A 21,873-nucleotide genomic window follows, 5' to 3' on the forward strand; every position below is an offset into this window, starting at 1 on the left:
TAAATCCACAGACTGTATTCCTCTGGGAAAGCTTTTTTTTTTTTAACAAGAGAAAGTGGATAAACAAAAATTGCTTAGACTACTACTGCTGAGTCATAGTCATTTATTCATTTAACTATGTAGACTTCATGTATACAAGTCTGCTTTTCTATTTGAATTTAGGATTGATATAAATGTTTCAGAGTGAAATAAATAGATATTGTGTTAAAAAAATAAAGAGTAAAGCCAAATCTGTTTTTAATACATTTTCTAAAAATAAGTGTTCAGTGTATGTTGTTAATGGGATAACATTTTAAAATAAATGTAGTTCTCTTCAGTCTACTGCTTCTTCTCCATTTCTCTAAAATGGCCAGGCCAGGAGTATGAACTCTGGACCTTAGAGTGTGTAGGAATTTCAGAGAAAAAGGAGACTCAGGCCTCATGCACTGTAGTTGCTTCTGCTCTGCCCAAAGGAGCCAGCACATGATGTCATCTTCTAACATTGCTAATCAATTGTGAAAATATTATTGATTATCGGTGTGTATGGATTGCTGGTCACATCACTTTGAAATGGTAAGAGTAATTCATGGAATATGCCTTCTAGAAAATCAGAGTCAAAGTTTTAAATGATCAGCTATAAAACACTGGAAAGATCAAGACAGAAAACCAGAATTTCTGACTGGGAAAATGTTAGGGCAATTTCAGTGTATTGATATAATAATGATAGGGAACTGAATTTTTGAATGAATAAGGAGAGGAAGAGAGGAAAGAAATCTATGATTACAAAGCAGACATATGTGCCAGGTCCTATAAGACAGGTCACATACATTTCTCATTTAACCCAGAATAATGAAACTTCAAACTTTCAGATGAAGAAAACACCAGTCAAAAAGTTAAATAATTTGGCCCAACATTGTTAGCTATAAATTATACAGATAGAATTTAAATGCATGCAAAGCCTGTGATTTCTCCTATGTGTTCATCAGAGTGGGAAATGAACTAGAGAAAACAGCGAGTAAATAACACTATAAAAAAGTTTTTATAGTAAAAAATTATCTAGAAGTTGATTGATTCCCAGGATCAGGACTTTTGCATATGTTACTGGCAATTATTGAGTACCTAGTATGACTTTAACCTGTACTTTTGCTCTTGCGAAAGAAAATGAGAAGACTATTAGGATTTTTATACTTTATTATTTAGACTTTTTAGAGCTTATACTCTAAGTTGCAAATAAAACGGTAACAAAACATTTCTATAATATTAGAGTCTATGTGAAAATTGCTGCAGAATCACAGCAGAGAGAAATTTGAATTCTTCTCAGCAGACCAGGAAATAATTTACTGAGATGTTATTTGACATAAACTTTGAAGAATGACTGACAGTTTTAACAGATGTAGGAAAGAAGATGAGCATCACAATAGAAAAAAATACGAACTTAACAGGGCAAGACATTTTCTGAGCAAGGTATAAAAGTTTAGAATAGAAAGAGTAATAAGGAAGAAGGCAATCAAAAGATGGTCAATAGATGAAACAGGAAAAAGAAATTGGAGCTAAAAGTTAGCAATGGAATGAGTATGTTCTATCTGTGAAATGTGAAGAAGAGGGCAGAGATCAGTGTGAAGGTAATTTGAAGGATTTTTCCAAATTATGATAAAATCCTGAGTTAAGTAAATGATCTTGGAAGAGATAGAGACATTTTAAAAGCAAAATTATTTGGGTTAGGGGTTAGATGAAATAGCACATCTAAGAAAGAAAGAAAGGGCAAAGTGACTCAGTATTTATTGGGAAGAGTGACATTACCTGATTTGGGAAGTTGGGGAGCTTCCCTGGTGGCTTAGACAGTAAAGAGTCTGCCTGCAGTGTGAGAGACCCTGGTTCAATTCCTGGGTCAGAAAGATCCTCTGGAGAAGGGCTGGCAACCCACTCCAGTATTCTTGCCTGGAGAATCCCATGGACAAAGGAGCCTGATGGGCCACAGTCCATGGGGTCACACAGAGTCAGACATGACTGAAGCAACTTGGCAAGCACACGTGAAGAATATACTTGAATGTGAGACATTTGGTTGAAAGCCTGGTAGAAGGTCTGAGATGGAGTGTAGAGCTTAAGACGTGGACTGAGAATTTTGAGACACATTTAATTCTAAAAGAACAATAAGTGGTCAGTTCAAATGAAGGACTTTGCTTGAGTGGTGTCGTTCACATCCTCTTATTCACAGTGAAAGGGTCAGGTGTGCCATTCATACCTATAGAGGAGATGTGCATTATGGAAGAAAACTAGAATGCCTTTTGTCCTCAGAGAACAAAATCCGAAAGCTGGAAAAGGCTTAAGTAGACAAAAGTAGATACTGAAGAGTTATTTGTGGAAATGAAGAAGAGTGTTCATTTTCATAAGACACGTAGAGGAAGTTATAGAGAGATGATGGATGAATAGATAGAGATGAGGGAGGAGGTCATAATTGACTCTTCTGAGCTTCAAAATCAAAGTTCAGAGCAGTAGTATGGACTCTGGGTGACTATGATGTATGTGTCAATGTGTATTCAACAGTCGTAGCAGATACACCCCTCTGGTAGGGGAGGTTGATAATGGAGAAGACTATATGTGTTGGAGAAGGGGATACATGGAAATTTCTGTACCTTTCCCTCAGTTTTTCTGTGAACCTTAAACTCTTCTAAACATTAAAGTCTTAATTTAAAAAAAAATAAATAAAATGAAGTTAAAATCTGCAGTCATGTATGTGATTGGAAGTACAATTGAAGTCATAAAATTAAAGACATATAAAGGTATAAACATATTAAAACAGATAACAGTCTGAAATAGATGTGCAGCACAGCAAAGTAGAAGGAAAATGAACTTTGAAATTATAATGACTTGTGCTCTAAGTCCAAACTCTGCCTCTTAATTAGTCATATGACTTTGGGCAAGTGATTCAACCTCTTCAAACTGAGTAATAATATCCATTTTACAAGATGTCATTGTGATAATGAACTAGATAATATGCATAGTATATCTCAAAATTCCTGGCAAATGATCAATAATTAACAGACAATATTATCACTATTATAACACCCACACTGCACAACATTCACATGACCTAAATCTATATTCTTGTGGATCTATCTGTAGTCTTCTACTATCTGTGATACTTTCTGAGAGCCTGAAGGAAAGGGTGATGGAGAAAGAACTCTTTCTGCAATTTTGTTATTACAATTGCTGAATTAGAGTGGAGCTCATTTTAATTTAGAAAGTATGAATATCAGCAATTTCCAGAACTTTATTGTAGCCTGAGAAGAGGATCAGAGAAAGGCAAGGGTCAGTAACAAAGCACTGTGCTCAGAGACCAACCATCAAATAGAGCAAAAGTTTTACATCACACTGGAAGGGGGACCAAAGATGTTAGAAATGTCACAGCAGATGTGGTTTCATCCATGTTTCCTTACTCTGCTTACTGCAATCAGTGGATCACATTGACAAAAGAGAAGAGGACATTGTGTAGCCTTCAGCTGCCTAATGAAGCTTTTTGCTGAGTCATGTTCAAATCTTTGTGACCATATAGACTATACAGTCCATGTGGTAGCCAGGCCAGAATACTGGAGTGGGTAGCCATCCCCTTTCCCAGGGGATTTTCCCAACCCAGGGATTGAATCTAGGTCTCCCACATTGCAGGCGGATTCTTTAGCAGCTGAGCCACCAGGGAAGCCCAAGAATACTGGAATGGGTAGCTTATCCCTTCTCCAGCAGATCTTTCCGACCTGGGAATTGAACCGGGGTCTCCTGCATTGCAGGAGGATTCTTTACCATTCTGAGCTTCCAGGGAAGCCCTAATGAAGCTTGTCCTTACTTATAAATGCTCAGTGGGAAAATCTAATATTTTATGGTCATCTGATGAACTAAATTAAATTGAACACTTTTGGTATGCTCAGCACAGTCCTGGTTTCCAAGTAAAACGCAAAATAGACGATCTCTGCCTTAAAGTTGAATCTCCCTGTTGACTCAGATGGTAAACAATCTGCCTACAATGCCAGAGATGTGGGTTTGATCCTTGGTTCAGCAAGATCCCCTGAAGAAGGGAATGTCAGCCCACTCCAGTATTCTTGCCTGGGAAATCCTATGGACAGAGGAGCATAGAGGACTACAGTCCATGGAGTCAGAAAGAATTGGACACGACTGAGGTACTAAAACCTAACGCCTGCCTTAAAATCACTTTGAGTGAAATGTGGTTGCAGACTGAACAGGGAAAAAAATGTTAAATTATGAGTATGAAATAAATATTAATAAAGAATATAATACTACTCACAATAATAATGATGATGACAGTGGTGATGATGGTAGGTAATATTTGTTTGCAACCTCTATGTTCCAAGCACTGTTAGACACTTTATGTAATTGTGAGTATTTACCATTTACAACTACAAACCAGTTAGAAATCATCCTCTTGATTTTAATGATGAGTAATATGCACTGAAGACTATATCCTTGGATCTCAGATGTACAGTACTCTTATCTAAATAACTGGCCAAGAAAGAGTTTATAATCAAATATCACAAAACTTGGAAAAATTGAATAAATGTATACCATTGCAATTGTTTCTCCAGTGCATTCACAAATATATAAGAAGTACAGGATAGTATGAGTTTTAATAACCCCTGGTACAAGGAATTTACTTTTTTATGGGCTCGTAAAAATGTGTTTATACCACCAGTAATTTAAAATAACGATGCTACATGCAACAGCTATTATTGTAATACGTAACTTCAGTGAACCAATAATTAAATAACACTTCAAGTTATTCCAGCACTTCTGTCATGTATTTCTAAAATGAATTGCCTTATATCATCAAAGCCTCACTTTTCTTCATTATTTGAAACAGTTTCTGAGACAAGGATTTCCAACAAGTGTGTTTTAGTACAAGTGCAGTGTATATTTCTCTAACGAGTTCTCTTTTAATGGTTTAGGTATTAAGCAAACAATGATAATATATAAAAGTAAGACTGTCTTCCCACAGTGCAATCAATTCAAGATCATGTTCTAGCGGTGATTAGCAGTCCTTTGTTCCTCATATTCAGTTGAAGAGAGGGTTGGTTTGGGCAATGCTTTTTACAAGGGATTAAGTCTGAGTGTGGAAATGAATACAGTGGCAAGTCTGCCCATAGCATTATCATTCAAATTAAAGTTAATGCTTTAACGATCACCTTATAAATATTAATATACTCATTAGTTCACGTTGGCCGCAGTTACTTTTCATACCTGTGTCATATCCTACCCCAATAAAAGGAAAAGAAAATGTCAGGAAGGGAGTTTGTATTTGACAGTATCCTGCTCACTGAGGGGTCTTTCTTCATTTATTTTACCTAAATTTAGGGAAAAAATTTTGGAAACATAAATATAAAGGAAACAGTTTAGCTCCCAAATATAATCTTCTTGGACCATACACAGAATAACATAGTTATTTAGTCTTCTGAACATTGGCTCTAAAGGGTCTGAAAAAAGCAAAAAAAAAAGGGGGGGGGTTTTAGATAATATCTGTTTTATAAAAAATTAAGTGATAAACTGAAAGATAACATAAATGCAGAGTAAATTAAGAGGGAATAGAGAAAATGGGGAAGTAGGAGAAAGAAAAGAAGGGAGAATGGAACAAAGGAATAGATGGAAGGAGATGACACAGACAAGAGAGGTGGTTTCTTCCATTTGGGTCTATGGGTGAACAGGGGCTGAGTTCCCTTAGGATAAACCTGTAATATTTTTGGTTTGTTTGTTTTCAAGGTCCTGATGAAAGTTTTGGCAACAGTGTGATGCCAATACAGAAGTCTCTGCTTTTCTCAATGCCTGTTCCTCTCAGTCCTTGGTGTGGATCCTACAGTGAGAAGCACCTTTGCTCAAGTCAGGGGAATTGAGTACAGTTCAGTTCAGTCACTCCTTCGTGTCTGACTCTTTGCGACCCCATGGACTGCAGCACACCAGGTTTCCCTGTCTATCACCAACTACCGGAGATTACTCAAACTCACGTCAGTCAAGTCGGTGATGCCATCCAAACATCTCACCCTCTGTCGTCCCCTTCTCCTACCTTCAGTCTTTCCCAGCATCAGGGTTTTTTCCAAGGAGTCAGTTCTTTGCATCAGGTGGCCAAAGTATTGGAGTTTCAGCTTCAGCATCAGTCCTTCCAATGAATATTCAGGACTGTTTTCCTTTAGGATGAACTGGTTGGATCTCCTTGCTGCCCAAGAGACTCTCAAGAGTCTTTTCCAACACCACAGTTTAAAAGCATCAACTCTTCGGTATTCAGCTTGCTTTATACTTCAACTCTCACATCCATACATGACTACTGGAAAAACCATAGCTCTGACTAAATGGACCTTTGTTGGCAAAGTAATGTCTCTGCTTTTTAATATGCTGTCTAGGTTGGTCATAGCTTTTCTTCCAAGGAGTCTTTTAAATTCATGGCTGCAGTCACCATCTGCAGTGATTCTGAAGCCCAAGAAAATAAAGTCTCTCACTGTTTCCATTGATTCCCCATCTATTTGCCATGAACTGATGGGACCAGATGGCATGATATTAGCTTTCTGAATGTTGAGTTTTAAGCCAATTTTTTCACTCTCCTCTTTCACTTTCATCAAGAGGCTGTTTAGTTCTTCTTCGCTTTCTGCCATAAGGGTGGTGTCATCTGCATGTCTGAGGTTATTGATACTTCTCCCAGCAATCTTGATTCCAGCTTGTGCTTCATCCAGCCCAGCATTTCTCATGTTGTACTCTGCATATACGTTAAATAAGCAGGGTGACAATATACAGCCTTGATGTATTCCTTTTCCGATTTGGAACCAGTCTGTTGTTCCATGTCCAGTTCTAACTGTTGCTTCTTGGCCTGTATACAGATTTCTCAGGAGGCAGATCAGGTGGTTTGGTATTCCCATTTCTTGAAGAATTTTCCACATTTTGTTGTGATCCACACAGTCAAAGGCTTTGGCGTAGTCAATAAAGCGTAAGTAGATATTTTTTCTGGAATTCTCTTGCTTTTTCGATGATACAAAGGATGTTGGCAATTTGATCTCTGGTTTCTCTGCCTTTTCTAAGTCCAGCTTGATCATTTGGAAGTTCATGGTTCATGTACTATTGAAGCCTGGCTTAGAGAATTTTGAGCAGTACTTTGCTAGTGTGTGAAATGAGTGCAGTTGTGCTGTAGTTTGAACATTGTTTGGTACATTCTGGGTTATATTTTTATATGAAAACAGGAATCCAAGGTTTGGATGTGGGGCATGAAGGAAAAACAAGAAAATAGCCTTAATTTTTGTTTTGAGGCATTAAGTGGATGGAATGGGTAAAGGAATATTGAGAAATAAGAGAAATCATGATGTCTGTTTTGGACAGTTATCTCTTTTATCACAGCTGTTATAATGGGTCTGAGGTTATAATTTGTTGTGGTTTTGATTTGCATTTCCCTGATGACTAGTGATTTTGAGCATCTTTAAATGTACCTATTGGCTATGTACACGTCTTCTTTAGAAATTTCCTATTCTCGTTTATCCTTTGCCCATTTTTAATTTTTTTTTTTTTTTTACAGTTGAGTTGTATAAGTTTCTTATAAACTTTGAGTCTTAACTCCTTATAAGATATATGGTTTACAAACATGTTCTCCTGTTTCGAGGTTGCTTTTTCATTTGTTGATTGTTTTTTGTTGTACAATTGTTTTTTAGTTTGATAAAGTCTCACTTGATTTTTGCTTTGCTTGTTTGTGCTTTTGGTATCATATCCAAAAAATCATTTCCAAGACCAATGTCAAGAAGTTATCCCCCTATATATTGTCTTCTAGGAATTTTACAGTCTCATGGAATTACATTTGCATCTTTAATCTGTTTTAAGTTGATTTTTGTTAGCGATATAAGATAGAGGTCCAATTTCATTATTTTGCAGGCAAATACCCAGTCTTCCCAACATATAAAGTTTTCTTTTCTTTATTGAAGAAATCATCCTCACTGATTATTCTTTATTATCCTGTCAAATACTAGCTGATGATATACGCCTGGGTTTATTTCTAGATTATTGATTCTGTTCCATTGATCTCTGTATCTGTTTTGGGGGCAGTACTATACCATGTTGATTGCTGCAGCTTTGTAATATTGTTTAAAATCTTGAAGCCTGATGTCTCCAGTTTTGTGAGACAGGTCATATTTTATCCATGACTTCCAGTCTCTCCCCTTCTGTTGCATCTCTCTGACTGTCTCTTCATCTTCCTTCAGCTGGACACAGTTCTACCCGTCTAGATAAGAATCTACTCATCTAGAACCTGCACATCTAAAGCCCATGACCTTAATTCCATCTGCAAAAACCCTTCACCATAGTGCCGAGATTAGCATCTTTTTGAATAATTAGGGGATGGAGATCTTATTGGCAATCTTATTGGGTCATCATTTTGCCTACCATATCTCCCATCACAGAAAAACACATCACCCCTTCCGCACATAAACCTCCAGAGCTGTCTCTTTTTTTTTGGTTAAATCTCTCTCACCCCCATGTGAAACCAGCAGCTTGTCATAGCCTGTGCAACAATATCAGTGTGGCATGAGGACTGAGGAAGGAAAGGTAGAAACAAGTGTCTACAGTAATTACCTAGAGATCATGTCTTGAGTTAACGTGCTTGGTTTCATTTCTGACTTAGGGCTCCAACTTCTGCTGTACCTCAGACCACCGTAGTCGGCTTGTCTCACCTGTCACGTCTCTGCTTCCACCTGGGCATTAAAAAAATATCTAATGTTAATACGAACAATATGATTTTCATTTGTAGGTGATGAATAAAAACACATCTCTGAATAGGACTCGATGAAGCAGTTAGGGGAGAAATAAGATACTGTCTTACAAAGCAGATTATATAGATTGTAAATGCAACTCAACTCACTGATTTTTTTTTACCATTTTTTCTAACATTTATTAATCATATATTGTTTTCTCCAATACCCCATGCAACCAATTTAGTGATTACAGAAAAATCATCTCAGCTTTCTTGTGTGTAAAATAACTGTGTTCAACCAGGGCACAGCACGTATAGCATCCATCACCCTGGTTCCCCTTCTGTGTCTATAAATGTTGACAGTGGAAGACCTTCTAATTAAACATAGTGTCAGGTGCCCAGTCGTGTCCGACTCATTGTGACACCATAGGCTGCAGTCTGCCAGGCTCCTGTGTCCATGGAATTCTCCCAGCAAGAATGCTGGAGAGGGTTGCCATTTCCTACTCCATAGACATTAAGCAGTTTCAAAATAATATTTGTATTTAAAGGTTTATTGTAAATCAGCTATATTTATATAATTTTCCCCTAAGTTAAAAGTATCATAATAAGTAAATAAAGTCATACACACAAAGGACTTCCCACACTGCCTAGCCCAGGGTGGCAGCCTCTGCCGATCACAGAAGCTTATTCCAGGAATGGAAAATTGTATTTTGTATGTTACCTGGAATAAGTGGTTTGTTGTTGCTTGGAACACTTCTGCAAGTGGGAGTAAATGCTTCTAATGGGAAGAAAAAAGAAAAATCAGTAATAAGGATACTGGCAAATTCGTTGTTTCTGCAAGGAATCTCAGAGCCTCTCTCCGAGTTGAGGAGGGAAAAGCAGATCCCCTGAAATCTAAGTTAAATGGAGAGCAAAAATCAAATGTGGCAAACCCATAAAAATGCTGAAAACATAGTAATAAAAAATCTAGTGGCAATAAATTTTGTTAATAAGGCAGAACCAGGATTTTGCTTTAGTGGCAGCATCTGAGGCTCTCATGAACTGTTTCTTGTATCCAGTGTAGATGATTTTCTACTCTGAGATGTCTTGTTAAAATTTCTTTGTAATAAAAGTGTGCAGGCATTTTGATGGCTTTCAGTGGTACTATTTACTTGTTATCTGCTTGATGAGCGTCAGCTGTGGTACCAGCCTAAGCAATCGAGATGACAGTTCTGATAAAATGGAGGCTATGTTTACAGAAGTGATTCTCCAAGTGTGGTGTCTAGAAGGCAGCACCAGAGACCTTGTTGCAAATGTAATTTCCTGGACTCTGGTTTCATCCCAGGCCTACTGAATCAGATACCTGGGAGGAGCCCTGAGCCTTTCAGTGTTAACAAGCTTTCTGGGTGATTCTGATGGACACTAAAGTGTGAGAGCCTTTGATGTGGTTTATCAGTAAAAGAACCTGAACCTTCACCTCCCTGTACTTATTACAAAGATGTTTTGCACATGTGAAACCTGTTAGACAAATGGATTAAAAAAAAAAACAAAAAAACCCTAAGTAACAAGAATCCTACATCAGCTTTAGATCAGATGACAAATATCCAGGAGCCATTTAAAGCTCCTCAAATATTCCTAGTTTTTCAAATTACAAGTATTATTTGTCTTGCTTTCTGCAGTTGGGTATTATTTCCTAAATATGAATAATTTCCTTTGAAGTCTCTCAATCCAATTATTCCCTACTTGTTTATTAATATAAATAGTCCCAATTTATGATAAGCTTTTTGCCTTTACAGTGGTTCAAAAGTACATGCATTCAATAGAGACTGCACTGGAAATTTTGCACTCTGGTCTTTTCCTGGGTTAGTGATAGGAGGTAAAATTCTCTCTCCGTATGCTGGGCAGTGGTGGGGAGCACGGTTTTCAATCAGCCACAGGCTCGGAAGAGTGAACAACTGATATGCTTACCACCATTCTGTACTCAGTCCAACAGTCATTCTCTTTTTCCCAGTGGAAAATGTGTTTGATGGTTTTTGCCCAATCGTGGGCTCATGGAAGTGTTTCGAGCACATTGAAGGTAGAACAGGCTAAGCTATAATGTTTGGTAGGTCAGTTGTATTAAATGCATTCTCAACCTATGGATATTTTCAACTTACAATGGGTTTATTGGGTTGTAACCCCATCATAAGTCAAGGAAGACCTGTAGTTCATCATGAAGCAGCCCTGAATGGTTAGATAAAGGCCAAGAGGATATATCTGCTTTGTGTTGAAATTGCAGATTCAGGATCTTTCAGCAGTGGAGAAGTACTTTGAATATCTATCAGCTTACTAATAATTTTTTTCAGAAAATCAGCCTGTCAGTCATTCTAATACCTGGGACAAACAGTACCAAAGCATCTGATAGTAAAAATGTGGGGCTCAAAGAATCATACAAGTTTTCTAATTCTAAATTTCTTTCCAGCAGTCTGGTTTATTTCAAATGATTCTGATTCTGAAAGCATAAGCTCCTGCTTTATGGCATGGATAGGTATTCATGCCCCGTGATAAAAAACACTAATAAGATATATTCCCAAGCACTGTGGTTACTCTGAATGACTGGAACCCGAGCCTTTTGCTGTGATGTGATGCTTCCTGATATAGGTGCTTGTGGTAAGAGAAATTTGAGGGCCCAGGTATTTATGAATTTCATGTCCTCACTTTCATAACCTTCATAATATGGCACATATCCAATCATCCAGGGAAATGGCAAATGGATAGAGATGCATGCATAATTAATAGACAACCAAATGGCTGAAAATAAACTGTTAAAGCTCATGGTATATGAAGGGCAGCCTGTGGCATGATGGTATTTGTGCTGCTTGCTCACTAATTGGGCAGCACTCAGAGGGGCACAGTAATTTTATAATTAACACTTGATACACATTCCCTTTAATTACATAAGGCAGACTTGTTTGGAAGGATTTGTGCATAAGTAGGAGCGTGTGCATGTATGTTTCTCTGCAGAAGGAGTGTTCGCCTCTAATGAAAGAGTTTTCTCCCTTCTGATAGAGTTCTCGGCCGATCCAGTTCAAAGTTTCTACTTGATGTGAGGGCAGGCAGAGTGGGAGAGAAAAATCAGATGCACAGGAGACAAGTTAAACCAGAAGACATCTCAGGATGCTCTTCAGGGAGAAATTATTTTATTGATAATGGACAGCAGAACTGATGCTGTGTTGAACTCCTGCTAGAAAAGCATTCTGTCTGTTGTTGGACAAATGCCCTGACAAAGGGAATTCTCTGAAGGTGTTCAGATCCAGTAAGCAATCAGTAACCCTACATTCAGGCCAATATTTGTTTTCACCTTGAGTATTTGTCTAGGTGGCAGTGTAGATGGTTAGAAATGATTTAATTTCTTGATTTATTTAGTTTACTTCTGTAATAATCTATAACCATGCAGGCTAGATGGAGACAATGAGTTTAATGCAGAATTGTGTAGGAGCACTGTTCAATTCCAGTGCCCATTCCTTCTCCTCCAGATCCCCATCACTTCTTGACATTTTTTGGCTCTCTAGCACTTCTCACTCAACCTCACTTGGACCTGTCTGATTAAGACCTGTGCTTGCTTTGGTCAAAGCTTCCCTGGTGGCTCAGATGGTAAAGCGTCTGCCTGCAATGCTGGAGACCCGGGCTCAATCCCTGGGTCGGGAAGATCCCCTGGAGAAGGAAATGGCAATCCACTCCAGTACTCTTGCCTGGAAAATCCCATGGATGGAGGAGCCTGGCAGGCTACAGTCCATGGGATTGCAAAGAGTCAGACACAACTGAGCAACTTCACTCACTTTGCTTTGGTCAAAAGCACGTAGATCAGAGCACTGGGAGCAGAATCGAGCTGATAGAAGTGTTTCTTTGGCCCATAGGATGTTTCCCATAGTTTTTTTTTGTTTGTTTTGGTTTGGATTTTTATCTTTTTTCTCTCACCTTTAAAAAAACTGAATCAAGTACCAGCAATTGGCTCCACTAGAAAAGCCTGACTGACCAGCCACATCCCACCTCCATTCTCCCAGTGGGACCACACTTTTGAAGAAGGGCAAAAACTACCCTTTTAGAGATAAATTTACATATGAACAGGCTTCCCTGATAGCTCATTTGGTAAAGAATCCACTTGCAATGCAAGAGACACTGGCTGGATTCCTGAGTTGGGAAGATCTCCTGGAGAAGGGATAGGCTACCCCTCCAGTATTCTTGGGCTTCTTGTGGCTCAGCTGGTAAAGAATCTGCCTGCAATGCAGGAGACCTGAGTTGGATCCCTGGGTTGGGAAGATCCCCTGGAGAAGGGAATGGTTACCCTACTATAGTATTCTGGCCTGGAATCTGCTGCTGCTGCTAAGTCACTTCAGTCATATCTGACTCTGTGTGACCCCATAAATGGCAGCCCACCAGGTTCCCCCGTCCCTGGGATTCTCCAGGCAAGAACACTGGAGTGGGTTGCCATTTCCTTCTCCAATGCATGAAAGTGAAAACTGAAAGGGAAGTCGCTCAGTCGTGTCCGACTCTTCACGACCCCATGGACTGCAGCCCACCAGACTCGTCCATCCATGGGATTTTCCAGGCAAGGGTACTGGAGTGGGGTGCCATCGCCTTCTCTGGGCCTGGAATCTAGATGATGAATAAAAGCAAAAATTTCCACTACCTAAATACTCATTTTTAGTAAAGTGATAAATATTGGTATATCCATATGATGGAATACTATGTTTGTGTTAGTCTCTCAATTGTGTCCAACTCTGCAACCCCATGGACTGTAGCCCACCAGGCTCCTCTGTCCATGGGATTTCCCAGGCAAGGACACTGGAGTGAGTACCCGGACCTGGGGATTTTATCCACATCACCTGTGTCTCCTGCATCAGCAGGCAGAGTCTTTATCACTGCACCACCTTTTTCAGTAAAGTGATACATATTGGTATATCCATATGATGGAATACTATTCAGTAATAAAATTAGGGATCACAGTGAATTTGGGGATAAAGGGAACTTGTTATATGAAAGAAACAAAGGACAATTCTGGTCCACAACCTGGTAATATTCTGTTCCTTATGTTATAGCCACGCATTCTGGGAAAGAAACTCACTCAGAAGGACGATGCAGACAGTGAAGTGCAGTTTATTACACCAGCGGGCCCAAGGCAGAGTCTCCTCTTCGCCAAGGACCCCGACCAGTTTTTGTGAAAACCTTATATACCCTAAGTGTACATGTTCAAACCCATGTCCCCAGATTCTCTGAAACTAGTCTGAACAAAGGAAAAGAAAAATACAATCAAAGTTCACCCGTGATTCATATGCCTTAGACCCGTGATTCGTATGCCTTAACCCCAGGTAGTTAACAGTGGACAATTATCAATATGCCTGTGGTCATATCCCAATAAGCATAATAGCTTTTATGATTCTATTTGGTTACACAGATAATTGATGTATTCTTTTAGGCGATGGAGAGTCTAGATAAGAGCCCTGGGTCTCTTCCATCTGGGCATGGGGTGGGGGGCGGGGTCTGTTTTTCCAGTTGGTATGTCATTTCCATAAATACTGGGCATATAGCTCAAAGTCCACAGTCCAGCCCAAGATGGAGTCCTGCTTTCAAGATGGAGCCTGTTCTGTCTGTTTTCTACTTCACTTAATCCATCTGTAGATTTTATTATGTTTGTGTACTTTTTATGTGTACATATATTTCATAATTTTGAAGAAATAAAAATACTTCCCATCAAATGGTGCACTCCTATTATGCATACTTTATCATAGTATTTCCCATCCAGACTAGGCATAGCTAAACCTATTGGGCTTCCCTTGTGGCTCAGCTGGTAAAGAATCCGCCTGCAATGTGGGAGACCCGGTTTCAACCCCTGGGTTGGGAAGATCCCCTGGAGAAGGGAAAAGCTACCCACTCCAGTGTTCTAGCCTGGAGAATTCCATGAACTGTATAGTCCGTGGGGTTGCAAAGAGTCAGACATGACTGAGCGACTTTCACTTCACTTCACTTCAAACCTTAAAGTGTTTGTCAAAAAAATAATAGCTATTCTATGAGATATCCCCAGGTATAGAGTAAAATTATTACTATATTTTATAAGACCTAGGAATCATAAGGAATCCCAGGTTGATATGAATCAGTAATATGATGGAGTTATTTTTAAGACAAATACACAACCTCATCTGCAATGCAGAAGTATTGCTATGAAAGAAAGTGTTGGTTGTTGACCAGAAACCTGAGAAAAATCACCAGTCCAGTTTTGGTCTCTATAATTTTCAGTGAGTATAGTCAAGCTGAGGTGTACCTACTGTAGGAAAATGATGAATATATGATTTAGTTAAAAGCCAAAAGGTAAACTCATAGCAGGAAAGTCCATGGCTTTTTGATTTCTTGGTGTTGTCTACAAATGACACTAAACACTAGAGAGGGATTCCTATTGACCAGACTCAGCCCAGCAATGTTTGTGAGTCTAGTGGCTGTTGTTAGTGCAACCAGCCTCTGCTGTCCAGACAGAGGACCTGCTAGACACCAGCAGGAAAAAGAAAGAGAAGCAATAACGATTTCCTGACGTTGCTGCCGAGCTTTGAGTCCAGCTGAAAGTGTAGCAGACCACAGCACAGTAGTTCTCTCTGTCAAATGACTTCATATTAACCTTGAATCTGCAGCTGAAATCTCAAATTTCACAACAGACCCTCCACATGCAAATACAGCTGCAAATATCCTTTCTTCTAGGTGAAAGGTAAGGGTTGTTCTTTTGGGACCAGAGTATGTAGCAGTCCCCAGCAACTCTACAGCCTATCTACATGTGTTACAATTTAGTTAAACTATGCTCCCACCTACCATTTGATCCTGACTTTAAAACAGCCCACCCCAAACATCCCACATGTAAATCTGAGTAGCAACTTCTGGTCCTCCAGAAGGAAAATAATATTTCCTTCACCAGCATCTCTCAACAGTGCTACTGGGACCATTGTTGCAGGAAAGAGGACCCTTTCCAGGGCCTGAAACTGGGCTCTTGTCTAACACTTGGAAATGAATTGTCCAAGGAGACACATCTGCTGACAAAGTAAGAGATTTTATTGGGAAGGGGCACCTGGGTGGAGAGCAGTAGGGTAAGGGAACCCAGGAGAACAGCTCTGCCACGTGGCTTGCAGTCTCTGATTTTATGGTGCTGGGATTAGTTTCCGGGTTGTCCTTAGCCAATCATTCTGACTCAGAATCCTTCCTGGTGGTGGCCTTGTTCAGCCAAGATGGATGCCAGAGAGAAGGATTCTGGGAGGTGGTCGGACAGGTGGTGTGTCCTTTAGACCTTTCCTGAACTCTTCTGGTTGGTGGAGGCTTATTAGTTCCCTGTTCCTTACCAGGACCTCCTGTCCTAAAGCAACTCATGCAAATGGTTACTATGGTGCCTGGCCAGGGTGGGCGGTTTCAATTAGTGTGCTTCCCCTAACACCATTACTCAAGAGTTCTTAAGAACATAGAAAATAGCTGGTCAGAGCTAGTCAATTATCAAAATTTTGGAAGGGTGTTGGTTTAAAAAATTAATATTAGTTCTGCTAATTTTTATTTCAAGGACCTCCTCAGAGTCAGAAGTGAAAGTAGATCTAATAGTTGTGCAGCCATGTTCCTGGAGTCCTAATGTAGTTATATAACACAGATGAAAATAATCCTTCATCCTTGTTGAAAATAAATAGTTGAGCTTCTTTGTTCTAAGCTCTCTTGTCCCTTTCTGTCCACATACAAAGCCACCACTGTTGCCATGGTGAAAACCTTGATGATAATATTCCCAAACAGTCTTGCAACATCACAAACAGATCTGAGAAAAGACTGTACTGTATACCTTCATACAGTTGGAGGTAAGCAAGGACTGCCCCTGGAACTCATGTGTTAGCTTTTCAGCAATTAAAGACCTTCCTGTGAGAAAGACACACACACACACTTACCTTGTCTTCTTGGCACATCCCAGATTTTCTCTTCTCTATCCAAGAATCTCTGTGCATCACAGGAAGGACCCCACCTTTATTAATTCTAGCAGATTTAGAATCTATTCACTGTTAGACCTCTACACTGCAGACAACTGTCAGAGTGTCTGCTCTCCCCGTGTGTTTGCAATAGGTGAAGACAGGTCATTGTGTGTGGCTGGAAGGGCCTGTCACACCTCCGTCTGAGGAACTTTCCAGAAAGTCCCCAAAGAACACTGATTGCTTTGATTCCTTCTGAGTTATATTTACACAAGTTGTCAGTGATGGGTACAGATGAAAATGTATTGAGAAAAGGTAGAAGTTACAATAATAGAGACCTGACTTATCAAGAACCGAGAGTTCATTGGTTACCTGCATGTGTTCACTCTTTGAGAAAGAGAAGTCTAAAACAGTCTCTCTTCTCGTGGTCTTTTATATCTAGTTGGAGAGATGAGTCTAAGCATATAAAAATAAAGGTCACACTGCTATATTTAAAATGGACAACCAACAGGATCCTATTGTATAGCACAGGCACCTCCTCTGTTCATTGTTATGTAGCAGCCTGGATGGAAGAGAAGTCTGGGAGAGAATGGATATGTTTATGTGTATGGCTGAGTTGCTTTGCTCTTCACCTGAAACTATCACAGCATTGTTAACTGGCTGTGTGTGCTAAACCACCTCAGTTGTGTCAACTCTTTGCGATCCTGTGGACTGTAGCCCGCCAGGCTCCTCTGTCCATGGGATTCTCCAGGCAAGAATACTGGAGTGGGTTGCCATGCCCTCTGCCAGGGGATCTTCCCAACCCAGGGATCGAACCCGCATCTCTTATGTCTCCTGCATTGGCAGGCGGATTCTTTACCACTATTGCCACCTGGGTAGCCCTGTTAATTGGCTATACTCCAATACAAAATAAAAAGTCTTTTAAAAATGATGGTCAAACAATAACTGAGGTTACTGTATCACACGACACTGTCTCTAAACCCTAGAGGAGTGTCGAGAGAGATGAGCAGTTACAGCCTTCCTGAAGGAGGTCCAGTTTGGGGCCCACATCCCCTAAACGAGTTTGGGCTCCATAGTCACAAAAGGAAGGCCAGCATGCTTGAGACGGAGGCACATGGACCAGCCCAAGGTAGCCCGGAATCACATACACAAGGCGATTTCTGGGAGCCACCCCCAGATTGGGGTATCTTCTTCCCAAGGGAAGGTTTCTTTCGATTTAGGATTCTTGATAGCAGAGCTCTCCCTGCAGACTTAAGGAAAAAGAGAGATGAAGCTGTAAACTTCCTCCTTCTCTTTCTAGCCATAGCCCCTCCCCAAACTCCCTTTACATACTTCTGCCCTCTTAGCATTCTGTGCACCTGAACACACATAGCCCCACTACACACTCAGCAACATGTTCAAATGCTTTCTTCCTTTGAGGCTAATTACCCTCAGATTCTATAAGGTGAAAGTAGCAGCAGCAGCCTTTACATCATCGAAGATACATCAAACACACTGATGTAAATCTGTGGAGCCGGGAAGCAAATACCTAGCTTTTCTGAATTAAATTGAGAATCTTCCTTGACATCTGAGGTTTGATATCTTTCAGCAGAGATGACAGCCCTGAAACTGCTTTCCAAGTGCCAGGCAGAATATAAAAACGATTCAGGGCATCATTTACATATCACACAGACACCTCAAGCTGGCAAGCTTGTTGCTTAGTAAAGAAAATACAAACGAAGCATGGCTTAGGCGATGGGCCCTGGGACGCTTGAGTTAGTGTGGTAAGTGCTGGTCGGCTAATTAGGCAGCTTTATGTCTTGGAAGGGTTAAGGCAGAAGCACAGTTTAGTAAAGAGGTGTTTTCCTTCTCACTGTTCTCCACTTATCACCTCTCACCATGAGACAAGGCTCTGTGCAACCAGAAGCAATGATTGTGCAAATTATTTTCTTTCAAACATTGACGTGGTGTTGAGTTGAGGAGCAAGGTGGTAGGAAAAGAAACAAGATCAAAACATACAAATGTGTTTCTGTGATGCAAAAAAAATAGCTCTAACAGCTCTAAGTCAGGCTTCCCCAGTAATAGATTCTGAAATTGATCCTTATCTCTTTCCTACATCTTATTATGTAATATATTATCTTGTCTTCCTTAGGCTGCTATAACATTCCCTATTCCTAAATTAGTGTTTGACACATAGTAGACACTCAATAAACAATTACTATATAAAACATCAAGTAGTTAAATCCATACATAATAATCTGGATTTCAAAGTAAGGTTCATTATTTATTAACACAAAGAAGGAACAATGAAATTCTGGAAAGACATTTCTTATTAGAGTCATAAACAGCTTAATTCAAATCCTGGTTGTGAACTTATAGTTTCCAGGGGGAAGGATGAGGGTAAAGGACAGTTAGAGAATTTGGGATGGACAGGTACACACTGCTATAAATAGATATTTATTTTGGAGGAGGCAATGGCACCCCACTCCAGTACTCTTGCCTGGAAAATCCCATAGATGGAGGAGCCTGGTAGACTGCAGTCCATGGGGTGGGTCGCTTAGAGTCGGACACGACTGAGCAACTTGACTTTCACTTTTCACTTTCATGCGTTGGAGAAGGAAATGGCAATCCACTCCAGTGTTCTTGCCTGGAGAATCCCAGGGACGGTGGCGCCTGATGGGCTGCCGTCTATGGGGTTGCACAGAGTTGGACACGACTGAAGCGACTTAGCAGCAGCAGCAGCAGCATAAATGCTATTTAAAATGGATATTCAACAAGGACCTAATATATAGCACAAAGAATTCTGCTCAATGTTATATGGCAGCCTGGATGGGAGGGGAGTTTGGGAAAGAATAGATATGTGCACATGTAAAAAAAGAAATATCCTGGTTCTGTCAATGACTATATGATCTTCATCAAACTGAATCATGTAAGCTTTAAGTTATTTATTTATGTTAGAAAGAAAAGAAGGAAGAAGCCTCAGAATAATAATGAATATTAATTGAGTGCTTGGTACACGCACTGTTCTGAAAATTTTGCATGCATTAGCTGATCTAATACTCAAAACAATTATCATCCCCATGAGAAAACTGAGACACAGTAGTTAAATAATTTTCCTAAGGTTACACTGATGGAAAGTAGAAGAGATGAGATAGAAATCCAGGCAATGACACAGGATACTGTTAATCATGCCCCTCAAAAACATACGATGCTCCCTCTCATGAGATTATAATATACTACCTCTTAGACTACAGTGGGGATTGAATAAAATGATACATCTTAAGGATATCGTTTGCCAGTAGTGTTTCATTAGTGTTCTTTTGATGAAAATGCAGAATAGGTATTCTCATTCCACCTGGAGCATGAGCCAGCTCTGAGTCCTACCCCATACTTCTCTCAACTTTGCAACCTTATGTGGAAGGCATGTCCTCCCACCTTCATATTTGATCTTGTTGTGGAACAGAACTTCAGTAATTTGACTTCAAGGTGTATGTATACACATGCCCTGTGCTCATTTTCTGGCTTCAGATGTTTGAAGTTAGTCTGCAGCTAACTGTCCATAGACTTTTGTTGCTAGTAAATTTGTGCAGATACTTTGAATCCAGGATAGTTTGGCAACTGTTGGGGAAATTTAAAACATATGGATGACTGTTATTAACCTGGCCACAATGATCATGTGAAAAATCATGGCATAAGGGAACCATATATCTCCCAACATCTACCTCTTCTGTTCCTTTCTTCCCTGATTATGTAATGGACCAATGTTTTTCTCTTATTGCTCAAATACTCCTTCTACACTTTCTTCTAACTATGCCCAAAGAAACTTACCTTGATGTTCATGGATCAATCTAGTTAAGCAAGTATTGGATTTGGTAAATCTGTGTTACATATGTGAATGCCTGATTACCACACACACTTTCCTAGGGTTTTATATGCTTTTATATACACTTTAATTTGCATAAAATCTATTATACCAGTGAAATTTTTCTAATATGTAGGGTTTAAGACACTATAGACAATATAAAGCATTTGAAAAATCTGTATGTTTAGAGTCATCAGGGAATATCTCCAATTACATTACCTGGACCACAGTCTGCTTCTCATGAGTTGGGGAATATTCTAGATGAATTCCAGCTTCACAAGGTCTCTAAGAAGAGACTCTTTAAGAATCCTGATGAACTTAGGTGGCTTTATTGAACAAAGCTAGTGGAGACGATGGAATTCCAGTTGAGCTATTTCAAATCCTAAAAGATGATGCTGTGAAAGTGCTACACTCAATGTGCCAGCAAATTTGGAAAACTCAGCAGTGGCCACAGGACTGGAAAAGTCAGTTTTCATTCCAATCCCAAAGAAAGGTAAGGCTAAAGAATGTTCAAACTACCGCACAATTGCACTCATCTCACACACTAGCAAAGTAAAGCTCAAAATTCTCTAAGCCAGGCTTCAACAGTACATTAACCGTGAAGTTTCAGATGTTCAAGCTGGATTTAGAAAAGGCAGAGGAACCAGAGATCAGATTGCCAACATCTGTTGGATCATCAAAAAAGCAATAGAGTTCCAGAAAAACATCTATTTCTTTATTGACTATGCCAAAGCATTTGACTGTGTGGATCACAACAAACTGGAAAATTCTGAAAGAGATGGGAATACCAGACCACCTGACCTGACTCCTGAGAAATATGTATGCAGGTCAAGAAGCAACAGTTAGAACTGGACATGGAACAACAGACTGATTCCAAATCAGGAAAGCAGTACCTTGAGGCTATGTATTGTCACCCTGCTTATTTACTTTATATGCAGAGTACATCATGCAAAATGCTGGGCTAGATGAAGCACAAGCTGGAATCAAGATTGCTGGGAGAAGTATCAATAACCTCAGATATGTAGATGACGCCACCCTTATAGCAGAAAATGAAGAACTAAAGAGCCTCTTGATGAAAGTGAAAGAGGAGAGCGAAAAAGTTGGTTTAAAACTCAATATTCAGAAAACTAAGATCATGCCATCTAGTCCCATCACTTCATGGCAAATAGATGGGGAAACAATGGAAACAGTGAGAGATTTTATTTTGGGGGCTCCAAAATCACCACAGATGATGCAACCAGGAAATGAAAAGACACTTGCTCCTTGGAATCAAAGCTATGATCAACCTAGACAGCATGTTAAAAAGCAGAGACATTACTTTGCCAACAAAGATCTGTCTAGTCAAAGCTATGGTTTTTCCAATAGTCATGTATGGATGTGAGAGTTGGGGTATAAAGAAAGCT

Source organism: Bos indicus x Bos taurus, chromosome 24 (assembly GCF_003369695.1).
Source record: "Bos indicus x Bos taurus breed Angus x Brahman F1 hybrid chromosome 24, Bos_hybrid_MaternalHap_v2.0, whole genome shotgun sequence".
NCBI classification, from domain to species: domain Eukaryota; kingdom Metazoa; phylum Chordata; class Mammalia; order Artiodactyla; family Bovidae; genus Bos; species Bos indicus x Bos taurus.